Here is a 13,689-nt window from a genome sequence, read left to right as displayed (position 1 = left end):
AAGGACCCATGTCCTAACCGCTAGCGGGCACCAGCATAGGATGGAAATGTCCGCGGTGACACGTGCTTAGCTGCCAGCCCATCCCTCTTCTAAGCCACAGCTCTCATCTCTCGGCTTCCCACCCCTGCCTTCTCAGCCACATGCTTTTGGCCTTAAATGCTCAATCTCGTGGAGTTAAACTCGGTCACGCAATTGGAAAGGGCACCCATTCCAAGATCTTGACATTCTCCCTGCGCTGACTCACTGACCATCCTTCACTGTGGCCTTTGCAAGCTGAGCTCTTTCTGTTGCATTTGAAACGGGCATGAAGGAACGTGGTGGCTACAGCATAACATCGTGTTTTCAGAACAAATGTGACCTTCCTCGTGCCCTTTCATGGAATGGCACGGAGGAAGAGGTGCTACACCAGAGTAAGTAGACTTTCTGGCGGTCTCTGGAATCCACCCAGAGGAGCCACTGGGCAGCCTGGGCAAGACCCGACCACCACTGCTGTGGGAAGCTTCCTGCTCCCCGCAGGCCAGTGCCCGAGACCTCCTCATCCTCAGTCTCTGCTGCTTCTGCTTTGTGTGTGTGTGTGTGTGTGGTGAGGAGAGGGCGCTGCCACCAGAGGCAGGAGAAGGCCCGGCTCGGGGGGACCACCACGGAGCTCATCCACATGCCGTCTCCCAGCCCTTCTGGGAGCCAAGACACATTTTGAGACCAAGATGATGCTTTTGCCTGAGTGTTGCCAGCTGCTCCTGAACTTGTGTTCTTTGGGGATTTCTGTGATGACACCAGTAGCAATTCAGCAACAGAATTGCAAGATGGTGTTCGCTCTATGTAGGATTCACCTCTCACCAGCTTCTATCTTAGAAATAGGGCCAATTTCCAAGGAACGTTTTACTGTGTTATTACTGTGCTTCTTACGGCAGGAAATGCTGATGTTACACCTGTACCCCCCCAGTGCCACCACAGCCCTGAAGCAAACATTTCTTGGTCGAAACACTCCAATAAGTAATGTCCCTCCCTCCCCCTCTTTGTCCCCAGATGCTACAGTCTCTCCTCTGCCTCTCTGATTGATACTTTAGGACCAAAGTCTTGGATCCTGCACACACCACACCGCTTATTACCTCCTGGAACAGGCCAAGAAGCGGGTGTTCCCTCCTGGCCTAGCAGACACTGCCGTCTGGATGTGTGTATAACTTGAGAAGCAGAAATGCCACCTCATCTTTAATAAGAGTCCATCACTTGATCCACCCGAAACCTAACGGAGCTTGTTTCAGCTCCTAACTTCTTGACTTCATTTGTACTGTGTTGGAAAAAAATATCTATCCACAAAAAATAAAATCATAGAAACCTAAAATGAGTAGGGTATAACTGGCAGAACAACCTCCTTGCTTTTCGGGGGGGGGGGGGGGGGGGGAAGCAAAGACCAGTTTCCTTCACCACGGAGTTGCATAGCATGGAGAACTCATCCATTACTTTTAAAATTAGGTGCATTTGATCAAAGTTTGACTTATACACAGTGTTTGAGCTGTACAGCTATTAGGTTGCTTTACCTTATTTGATCATATTTGAAAGATTATTTCCTGTGTTTGCTTTGATTTGTTCCTCAATAAATTAAAGTGACTCAAACCTTTAACACTGCCACCTCTGACCCTTACTAAAATCTCTAGAAGGTTGATTTTGATCAGCCTTTGAAGACTGGTCTCAGTTTCCTAATTTGTTTCATAGAATTCTGAGTGTTGTATCAGGCAAGTTCAGAGATTTCCCTTTTATCTTATACCAAACACCCCTTTGTAAGAGCTGTTCTCCCTTTGTTTTGGAAGCACTAGGGGTTTCCATACTTCTTTTGTAGAACACCCATTTATATTTATTTCTGTATATAGAACTATAAAAACAGTAGTGTTATAATCTTTGTTGTGGTTTGAGCATCATTTTTGCCTTTTTGTTAAGATGGTGAATCTAGGCTCCAAGTACTCTATTCTGTCTTTAGAAAGCTGTGATCGAGTGTATAATTATTTGAAGGGAAAAATAGTAAATTAAGATAGCTGTCATTTGTAAGGAAGAAATTGTTGGAGAGAGATGCATACTGCCCATGTCTCTGGTGCAATAATTAAATAGCAAGGGAAAGCTATATTGGCAACTATTACAATTTAATGATTCTCTTATTTATTCACTGTTGTTTTCTGTTCAGGCATTTTCTGTAAATTGTTTTACTCCCTTTGATTTGGTTGAATTTTTAAGTTGATCGATTCTCATAGCTTTTATCAGTAGAGTTGGTTTAGAAGTATCCAAAACATGATGTGATAAAATTGAATTGTGCTATTTCTGACCCACTTCATTTACCTAAAACCTGTAATTGCTGACACCTGGTGCTACCTTGGGTTTTGATTCAAAGCACCTCTAGTTGCCATGGTCAAAAATCATTAAAGCAGTGTCCTGAGCTGCAGACTTTCTATCTTCCTGGTTTTGTGGTAAATGGCTAGGATTTGGTACCAGTGTGTCTGTAGGTCTTGTCACATAACCAGTCAAAATGGAGCTTCACATGGGCCAAAGTGATGCATTGAAGAAAAAGTCAAGTTCTGATACAAATGTTTGCTGAGAAATCACCTATGATGGGAAATTGCAGGCAACGTTTTTTAAATGACAGAAAAAAATAATCATCTCATTGGTTGTTCAAAATGGGAGCTAGCATGATATCTGGAAGCGTAAAATATCCACAGTCGTGAATGTCGCAAGCCCTTTTACTGTTTTGCATTCCAGTTTGAATAATTTGTATTGAAATTTGATTCATATCTTGTGTATGTTTTGGTATGTAAAAGGGAAAAATTAGTGTTTTTACTTTTGAGATTTGCAGGACGAAGGGCATGTTGTTAGTTTGTTGTAAGATTGTATTCTGTATATATGTTTTCATGTAAATAAATGAAAATCTATATCAGAGTTATATTTTAATTTTTATTCTAAATGAAAAAACCCTTTTTACTTGAATAAATTGTAAGCCACATTGTTAATAAAGTAAAAATAAAATCTATGGTGGTGCTTGTGTCTTTGTATTGAAGGTTATTAATTATTTTTAGGGTTTGCATTAGAAGTTTTTTCTTTTTTCTTGCCATGCACTAAGACGTATGTTTACAGGGTTTTAACTGTGGCTCTCAAAATGCTGTTGCCTGTCAGGGCCACCTGTTAGCTTTGGAGCTTTGGACTCAGGGAACTTGTGTTTACTCTTTTTACTAAAACGTTACTGCCAAGGGTGCCAGAAAAATGTGTACACATTTTAAGAGATGTTATCTGTGTATCATGTTTCCCCGAAAATAAGACCTAGCCAGACAATCAGCTCTAATGCGTCTTTTGGAACAAAAGTTAATATAAGACCCGGTCTTATTTTACTTATATAACATATAATGTAATATATATAATACCAGGTCTTATATTAATTTTTGCTCCAAAAGACACATTAGAGCTGATTGTCTGGCTAGGTCTTATTTTAGGGGAAGCAGGGTATTACCTTTCAAAGTTGAATTGAATTACAGTAGCAATGTGTAGTACGACGTTTCCTCAGAAGATGGCGTTAATCAAGTGAATGCTAGCGTCACTGTGCAACAGGCAGGACAGTCAAAATGACGGAAGCACAGTTGTCGTTTGAGGCGCGCAAGACCATTTTGAAGAGGTATTTGAAATTCGAGAACGTTGTGGAAGTACGACGACAATGGAGGCGTGAGTGTGCAACAGAACCTCAACACACCTAACAATTGCACACATTCATGATAAGTTTGAGACGCATGGTGCTCTGTGTGACGTGCACAAGGGAAGATCCGGGAGGCCTCGCACAGCAACACGTCAAGCAGTAGTTCTCCATAATCAGAAGTGTCTGGACGCTGATGGGAACCACTTTGAGCACCTCTTGTCATTGCAGAAGTCAAACGTGACTTGTATTCATCTTTTGTTATCGGTAAATATTGAGTACTACAATTTTAATACAGTTTTTTCCTTTCTTAAAACGTGTATACATTTTTTTTGGCACCCTCTGTATTTATTCTCACGTGATCACCTCTAACTTTCTCATTTTCAATGATACTAGTTCTATAATTACCTGGTGCATTACTAGAAATATTACTTATTGTCTATGAGAACGATGAGTAAATAACCATATTTGCACTTGTCCTTTAAGTGTCACAAATAGGTCTTAGCCGTCTCTGTTGGAAAAGGAAGAGGTCCCTGTGCCACCCGGCTGTGTCGGGGCTCTCACAGGTGGAACCTGCTCCTTTTTCCTGTGCCACCACAGACTCTGGTGGCATTACCTAGGGATGGAAGTAAGGTGAAAGGGTGTAGGGGGCACTTAGGGAAAGGGGGTAGAGGAACCCTGAATTGTGAGAAATTTCCCCTTCTCCCAATTGCAGATGTTCTCAAGCATTTTACTTTAAATATATCCTCTTGCCCTGCTAACAGTGAAGTTCGGCATGCAGAAAGTTCTTGTTTCGTTTTTTAATTATAATTGTGGAAGCTTCTGCTTTTGTAAAACTTTAATAATAAAAACAAAGTGCGAGAAGGCAGACAAAAGTGGGAAGCAGATTGTTCATTTTCTCAGAATATACTAGAAACAAATAGGTCAAGGGTTAGATGGCTGAGTAAGTATGACCATTGTATTTCTATTTGTAATGAATTTGGATGAGGAAATGTAAAGACTGAATACATAACAAAGTGAGAACGGAATGCCTTCCCAGCACCCTCCTTGCCTGAAGGGCAGGAACGTCAGGCCTGCTGGTGCTTTGCAAAATGACATTGTTCTCAAGATGTGTCCCCACCCATCATCACTCCCATGATAATGAGATGAAATGGGCATTACAGCCCCAACCTCGGAAGGATGGTCCACACACCAAAGAGACTACAGGATGTGGCCAACGCCCACTGGCAGAAGCTGGGAACTTGACGTGGGAGTAGCTGAGGGTGTCACACCAAGCAGGACAGAACGTAACAGCGGATATGGGACATTCAGGGCGTGGGGCACTTACCTAGGATGGGATTTAATATTTTTATAAGGACCATTTGGGGCCAGTCTAAGGATGACCTGGAATGGCCTACAGTGAACAAGATGGAAAGGCCAGAATGTCCTTTTCCTCATGCTGAACAAGAAGGCTGGATGTGTATGTAAATCAGGGCTGCTCTCTTTTAGAAAATAGTTTGTAGGGACATTGGACTTGCACTTCCCCTCTTGGGAAAAAACTGAGGGCATCTGTCCTCAGCATATGAGCGTTGGATGTCACGGAGTTTGAGTGGCACAAGGGATGTCAGTGTTATGTCAATGAAAGCATGTCCCCAGATCCGCTGCCTCCTGCCTCGCGGTTCCCCTGTGGATGGCCCCAGCCACTGTGGCTGTTACTTGTCACCCAACACTGCTAGCTGTCCCAGCATCTCCCAGGGTGAGGGCCAGATCCGGCAAGCTCTCTCCATTCTGCCATGGAGACAGCCACAAGCACGCTGGCTCTCAGAGCCCTTTGCACTGGACTCATCAAAGCTTTAATTCCTGCCTTCATTTCTGGACCCGGAGGAAGCACTGGGCTGTGGAATGTGGCTGCTTCAAGTGACAGAACCTGCAAGTGCCAGGAAGTTCATGTCCCACGGGCAAACTTGGATCAGAGAGAGACAGGATGTAGCCAGCAGATAAATTCCTCAGCCATCCTCCCCCAGCTGGACCTTCTCCCACGTGGCGGTGTGGCACACAGGCTGTTCGGACATCCCACAGGTCTGAACACTTTCTTGTGCTTCTTTGTGAAATCGTGGCCAGCTCTTATAATGCACGACTGCATGGAGCTTGCCCCCTTCCAGGCCTAATTTCCCTCAGCCTGGGGATTCCACCAGGAAGACACCGGCATATAAGCTTGTCTTCAGGATTTGTTTTCTAGGGAACTGGCCTGAGACAGCAGGCAGCTATTATTATGCTTGCATATGCAATGTGCAAATAATAATGACAAAATATGCTGGCGAAATCCAGCCGCCATCTGGAGCCTGGGAAACCTATCAGCCTTGGGTAATTGGGACTCTTCGCGACATGAATCCTTTTTGAATTACTTTAAGACATGGGTTGGAAGTTCAAATTAAAAATATTCTTTCTGGTTATTAAAGTGATACATGTGCATTGTAGAAAATGTGGAAAATAAAGGGCAGTTATTAAATTGACCCATCATGTTACTATGTCCAACTACCGTTTTACCATATTTCCATGTGTGTTTATAACACAGTATTGAAATCAAGCTGTTTATACCTTTAAACTTTTTCAACTCACCATTATTTTGTAATCATGTCTCTGGGGTGGAGTTAATATTTTTATAAATCTCATATTTTTATTTTAAATGTTTTAATACATTTAAAAATAATCCAACATAACAAATTTTTATGTACCATCCACCCACCCAGCTTCTAAAAATATTATCGTTTTGCCATATTTACTTTGGATTCATGTATTTTGTAAGACCTTCTAGATGGAGTTGAAACTCCCTTTATCTCCTCTCTGATTGTATTTCTCTCCCTCACATCCCAGGGGGAACCACGACTGATTTGGGTGTTTTCCATTCCTAGGTATGCTGTAACGATAACATACACCATTGTTTTGTGGGTCTTCACTATTTTACTGAAATGTCACTATGCTACTTGCATCATATTGCAATTTGCTCTTTTTGTTCAATATTATTTTTATGAGTTTTTCGCATGTTAAACTATGTATCTCTCCTCATTTTCATTGCTGCATAAAATCCACGCAGTGTATCATGATGTACTTATCCATTCTCATCTTGATGGACCTTTTAAGTTCTCAGATTTTCATACAGTTCTTACGCACTCATGAAGCAGTGTCTCTAAAAGACGCGTCTAAAAGGAATTGCAGGGCTGTGGACTAGACACCTTTTCAGTGGCAACGGATATGCCAGGGTGTCTCAGGCAGGGGTTCCAGTCTGCACTCCTGCCAGGCGTGGGGGAGTGACCCTGCTCCACATCCTTGCCCATACTTGGCAGAGGTTTTCATTATTATCAGTCTGGTGAGTGTGGACATGGTAACTCAAGATAGTTGGGGTTTGCATTTCTCTAATCACTAGCAAAGTTTAGCATCTTTTCATAAGCTTATTGACTATTTATGATTTCTCTTTTGTGAATTGCCTGCTCATAACCTATACAGATCTGCATTCTCTCTCCATCCCATCCATCTTTCTCTCTCTGATTTATAAGGGTTTTTAAAAGATAACTTCTTGACATTCACCCCATATCGATTGCTTGTGTTGCGAATTTGTTTCTCTGCGTTGTTTTTGTCCTTTAACTTTATTTTGTCCTTTGTAATTCCGAAAGGTTTTCATTTTAACTTACTTCAATATATCATTCTCTTTCTTTATGATTGTTGCTTTGATTCTCTTGTTTAAGAAAACTTTTCTACTCTGAAGATAGTAAGGTGGTCTCTTTTATTTTCTTCTAAAAGTTACTAAGTTTTACTTTCTCCAGTCTCTCTGGCATATGTATGTATTCTGGTTGGCATTTCCAGTGTCACCCAAAATGGTGGTACCTGTTAACATTCCTGCCATGTGCGACTTATCCCAGCCCCACGCCCTCCTCCGTACTTGGCAGTGTTTTTAATTATTGCCGGTCTGATGGGCATGGCGACGGTATAGTAGTAGATGGAGTGAGGCAATTAAATTGTCCTGTTCTGCGTGCCCAGGGATTTATCATTGCCCTGCTGACCTGCCATTCCACCTGTGCCACATTTCACGTTGACCTGTACATGTGGCTCTATATTTGGTTTCATTGGTCTGTTTGTCTATCCCTATGCCATTACCACACGATGTATTATGGCTTCATAATAACCCTTGATACCTGGAAAGGGAAATCTCCCCATCTTATTCTTCTCATTCAAAACTGTCTTGGCTATTTTTGACCTTTTGTTTTTCATTTTGGATTGTAGGCATGACTTGTTGAATTTCATAGAAAACTCTGTTGGGATACTGATTGGAATTGCATTAAATTTATGGGGAAATTTGGAGAGCGTTCACTTCCTTTATCCTGTTAAATCTATCCAGAAGATGGTAAAATGCTTTCTTTGTTCGTGTCTTTTTTGAAACCTTCAGTAAGGTTGTGATGTCTTTCTCCATAGCATGTCTTTGTTACATATATTCCCTATGTATTTTATAATTTTTTGGCCACCTATTTTCTATTGTGTTTTGTTCATTATTACTGGGAACTAACATTCTATCCAGAATCTTCAGTGAACTCAACTGAAAGGAATTTCCATGCAGAATTTTTTGCTCTTTTTTTTCTTAGCATGAAATGAATTTTATGGTTTGGGGATTTTGGTTTGTAAGTTCATTACAAGCAGGAAGTATATATGTATGTATGTATGTATGTATGTATTTTTCCTCTCCTGCTTTTTGAATTAATGGTTTTGCATGTTCCCCTATCCATCCCACAGACCAACTGAACAGAACCAGGTCTTACATTGTTGGGGTGGGGAGCATTCCTGGCCCAGGGTGCTACCGGGGCTATCAGTTGCCCACTCACTGAGACAGTGGTCAGTTTCTTTCACTTTCCAGTGGTGAAGCTCTGCCTTCCTCTTCCCACTTTCCCAAGCCCAGCACAGTAGGGTCAGCCTTGCTTTGCATTTGGAGAAGGCCTCCTTAGACCTTGGCTTCCAGCCCTGAGCCTTGCTCCCACCCCGTCCCTTGTGGAGCACTTCACCCCGCAAGAACAGAGCGTCCATTGACCAGTGTTTGGGTCGTGCTCCAGAGCCCAGCAAGCCTGTGGCCTTAGCCCACTCGACTGCTTTGTGTTTCTGGACCTTTTCTGATCTCTGGAGATGTTCACCTTATTTTTGAGTTCAGCCATTGATTTTCTTATCTTATCCATCCTTGCTCTGTGTTAAGAACAGAGGCGATGTGGCCAAGATTAAATTTACAGAGCTTTCTTGACTAAAAGTCTCTCCAATATTACCTTCTAAAAGCATTCTTCCAAGTAGCAGGTGAAGCTAACTTTTGCATTATTCAGGCTATTTAGAAATTAGATTGTTAGCCCATATGAAAATTCATATTGGCGTGGGGTTCATTTAAGTCACAATTCCCCAAATGCTGAGCTAGTTGACATTTCTAAATGTCTCTTCTGCATAGTTTAACTCTTAGTAAAACCTCAGTTGTCTACAAATGGTTTGAAAAAACTGCTTTGCATCTTATCCCCTCTGACTTCTTGTCATAAATCCCTAGCAGAGAGGCATGAACTTGGAGGGTTGTAAATGTGAGAATGGGTCTGTTTTGTTCAAGGCCACACGTGAGTCCTGCTTGTACCCACCACAATTGCAGCAGAGCGACCCATTCTCTCCCCTCTGTGGTCACGAAGGATGAAGTACTGACACTCAAAATACAGACATTTGTGCTATGTGCCACCTGCCAACTGACCCGCGTGAAGCAAGCATCCATAATATGCAAAGAGGCTAATCTGTGCCATCCCAATAATCCATACGAACGCACTAAAATGGAAACATCTTATGTGCCACTTGAGCATAGGCAGAGCTAATTCTTCTTATGAGACAGCCTTAGTTCACCTAACAGAAATGTTTCACACCTACTAAGTGGATCCTCTGTGCTAAATCCATTAGGGAAAAGACCAGCACTGCGCTAGCTGCTCTTAAAAGGGCAGAAGTCACCTAGCAGGGCCAGAAATCGCTGTCAAGAAAACCAGGAGCCCATGTGTGTACAATGAGGGTTCGGGCTGTAACTAAGAAGTGTTGTGTAGGTGGCTTTTCAGATCCCTGTACAAGGTCCCAGCCCTTGTTCTTGGCCTTGAGGGGGGATTCCAAACTCAGATGCCTCCAAGGGTCACCCAGGAAATGTAAATGAGTGCAGCGAGCTCATGGGGACTGTGGGAACCTGGAGAGGACACACCCACCAGAGGAGGGGCTTGTCCTCCTGCCTGGGACCAAGTGTTGCTGCCTTAGCCTCTCATTTTCCAAGGCGAACCAGACATTTAAACATTTATGTGAAATCTCCGATTTATTAACTGCTGGCAATAAATTCAAACATTTTAAAGATGATTATGGCTACAGAAAATATGTGCAGCTGGATTTCATGCCACCAGTTAAATACCTCTGTCTCATTCATTCCAGAGTCCTTAATGGGCAGGCAGCCGCCTAGGAACCCATGCCATCCAAGTGTGAGACACTGAAAGATGAGACCTTTGATCACTTTTTTCAAGGCCATCAAGTTTTGATCTGTCTGGACAGTAGTTACAACACATCAGAATTAATTCTTACTGAGTCAAAGGCTTACTCCTAACTCTTCAAAGTCACAATGAATGTGCTCTCAGTATTATTTTCCTGCTTTTGCTTGCATCCCATATACTTCCAGGGGCAGGGCTCCCTGGTTCAGGTCCAGATTGGAACCCCATTTCAGGCGAGGAGAGCGAAGACACTGGATATGAGGGGCTCTACCCTTCAGACTTGTGTGGTCTGCATCATGGAAACTGCCCTCTCTGCTTTGAGCCTTAGTCTTCTCATCCACCAAATGGTACCTAACAAAGCCTGAGTCCTACTGAAGCTGCAAGGCTTCCATAAGGATAAGTTATGTAAGTTCTTGCCTCAGAGCCTGTCAGCACAGCCTTCCAATTCCCATTTTACAGGTGAAGAAATGACCTGTAAAAGGGGTCATTTCAAAGTGAAGTTACATTGTGGGCCAGGGGAGCTGCTCAGCTCACGAAATCCTCACTCACACAATCCCCCAACCCATCAGGCGAAGCGTCCTCATTCCCATTTCACAGAAGAAGCAACTGAGGCCTGAACAAGGTGAGGGACTTGCTCAAGATCACACAGCTCGGTCCCCCCCCTCAGCAGCTGGCGCGGAGGGACCACACTGGACATTTAGCAGTTACTGACTGAAGCTGGGAGGGACACGACCAGAAGCTTGGGAAACATTTCTTTTTTTCTTTAAAGCGAGAAGAGGATGCAAAAAGAAAGATAAGATCAAATGATTTCTTTCCTTAGGAATTCCAGGATTTTGTTTGGCCGGAAGAGATGGGAGAGAATCCTTGCTCTCTTCTGTCCTCCTCGGTCACCATGGGCAACCGACTCAACTGTGCCCTCAGCCCCTCAGATAGTGCTGTCGTGTTAACTCAGTAACCAAAGATGCTGATGCTGAGTATTTCTTTCTGGAATCTGTTGTCACTTAGAATGTCATCATCTATGACAGGTTAATGTCTCTCCTCAGAGCAAGCTATGCACAGCCCATTAGCAACACTAATCACACTGGAGCAAGGGGCTCCCGCGTTTCACTTGGAACATTAGACCCTCTTATGTCACTTAGCCTCTGACAAGAAGCAATTGTGAAAACAAAGTAGTCCTTTCATGTGGACCGGTCCTCTGAAAGATGCAACAACAAATGCTTTCGTTGGTCCTGAACATCCCAGAGGGGATGGTTTTCTTTCTGTTTGTTTGTTTGTTTGTTTTTTGAGAACCTTCGGGTGTGATGATCAGATGTGCACAGGGAAAAGGGGGGGAGAGGGAATAGCAGCAGCCAGTAACACATGCAGTAATTAATGTGAATGACAATTAAATCTAAGCACAAGAGCAGAGTGTGACTGCTTCAAGTTATCATCTAAAGTCAGTTTTCTCCAAGATGTGTTGGCCATAATATCCAGTTCTGGAGAAGTGGAACAAACGTCTACTAATAAAATACCAAACGCTTACCATGTGTTTACCTGTGCCGGGCACACACCCCCGGCCCCCGGCCCAGGCTTTAATAAGTCGCCTTGTCTGATTACTCCCTTCCTCACTTTCCATATTTCTCTCCCCTGCTTTGCTCTCTGTTTCCTTTCTGGCTCTTATCACTGTTTGGTATACTATAAATTATACTGATTTACCTTATTTTCTGTCTCCACCACTAGAATGTAAGCTCCACGAGGACAGGTAGTTTGTATTGCTTGCTCTCTTCTGCTACATCTTTAGAATCCATAGTAGGTACTCAATTCGTATTTGTTGAATAAATACATGAGCTGAGGTCTTCGCATGAATTATCATATTGAACCATCACGATTCTCTGAGGTGGGTACTCTTTTCAGCCCATTTACGGCTGTGGGAAATGATGTTTCTGAAAGGAACCTGACCTCCATCAGAAAGATTAAGTGTCAGAGTGGCGGGAGTAGAACTCGAGACTCTCCCAGTCCAAAACGCTCTTACTCCTCCAAGAGCCAACTAGGGGAACAAGAGCCCCCGTTAGAACTAACAACAGACCCTTTTGTAGAGCGGTATTTTCACTGCATTTTCAGAATGGTCCAACTGTGTTGGAAGGCATGTAAGTGAAGTTAATACAACACGGTTTGTTTCTAGCCTAAAAACAATACAACAGTCACATTTACCAGTGTTCTTAAAAACAACATCTCTTAAGAGAACAGCTTAATTTATGTTCTACCAATAGAGTCCTTGGCAGGAAGGACGGGTGAAAAGGAGGGTGAAGGTTATTGAACTAACATTTATGGCGCAGGCACCATGTGCCAGATTCTTTATGTTTATCCTATCATCCAGTCCTGACCGCCAAGAACATGCAGTGGGAGGGACGTTTCCTGCTCTGTGTTCACCCAGAACCCCGGGCTTATCTTTAGCCATAGTCCAGGTGACCCTTGCACAACGTGGAGTTAGAGCCGCAAACCCCTCTGCAGTGGAAAATCAAACGTCTCTTTTGACTCGACAGTTGCCTTTCGCATCTGTGGGTTCAGCCAACTACGGGTGGAAAACAGTATCCGCCTTCCGCAGCTGGGAATCTGCGGTTGCCAATGCAAAAATACTGGTTTCCATCCGTAGGTGGTTGAATCCACGGATGTAAAACCCACTGATACAAAGGGACAACTGTATTGAAAAGAAACCCTCTTATACGGTACTCATTTATTCAACATATAAATGCTCACAATATATCGTGAACTCTCTGGCTTAAAACATTAAAAGGCATAATCCCTGACCTCAAGTCACATAGGTTCTACTGGAAAAAATCAGACGATCATCTGAGGCCAGAACGCAGTCTCCTGATTTCTAGTCCAATGTAATAAAAACACAGGGCGTCATTTTTACTTTGCAAAGATCAATACTATTCATTTGTTTAATATATATGTATATATATATATACACACACACATATATGCTTTCATTTCCGTTGCATCCAGCTTAGTTGAATATGCTGACATTTTCCAAGTATGTTTGAGTTTCACACGTCTCGGAGCGGCCCAATCCCCTGGCTCAGAAGTAAGACGTTACAACCCAGAATGGAAACATCATCATCATCAGACATGAGGAAAACATGTACCAAGCTTTTATAACTTCTTGTTGACTAAAGGGTGATGGGCACACACCACCAGCGCCCTGAGGTGCAAATATAAAATAGAGTTGATGGGGTGGGGGGTAATTTACAAGCCAAAAGGAATTAGAGCGCACGCCATCTCCTGACTTCTTAGCGTACACTTTCCATCAGGCGTAAATGCGTGTGCTAGTCAGTGTGCAAGGCGAGAGGGCAGCCTGCGCTGAACAGGACCCGAATATCTATAGTTCTGGGGCCAGATCTATGCCACTATGTAGGGATGGAAGCTTCCTGGACTGGGGGAGTGGCTTTTTTGGGGGAGGGGGAGCCTCTGGAGATGAGAACTGAATCAGCTCTTCTTCTAGTGAGCTAACTGGACCCCCAGGCCCGCTCGCTGTTTGACTACCCA

This window comes from Rhinolophus sinicus, chromosome 1, assembly GCF_057876585.1.
Source record: "Rhinolophus sinicus isolate RSI-liver-muscle chromosome 1, RSI-T2T, whole genome shotgun sequence".
Classification (NCBI taxonomy): domain Eukaryota; kingdom Metazoa; phylum Chordata; class Mammalia; order Chiroptera; family Rhinolophidae; genus Rhinolophus; species Rhinolophus sinicus.
This window is presented reverse-complemented; position numbering follows the sequence as displayed.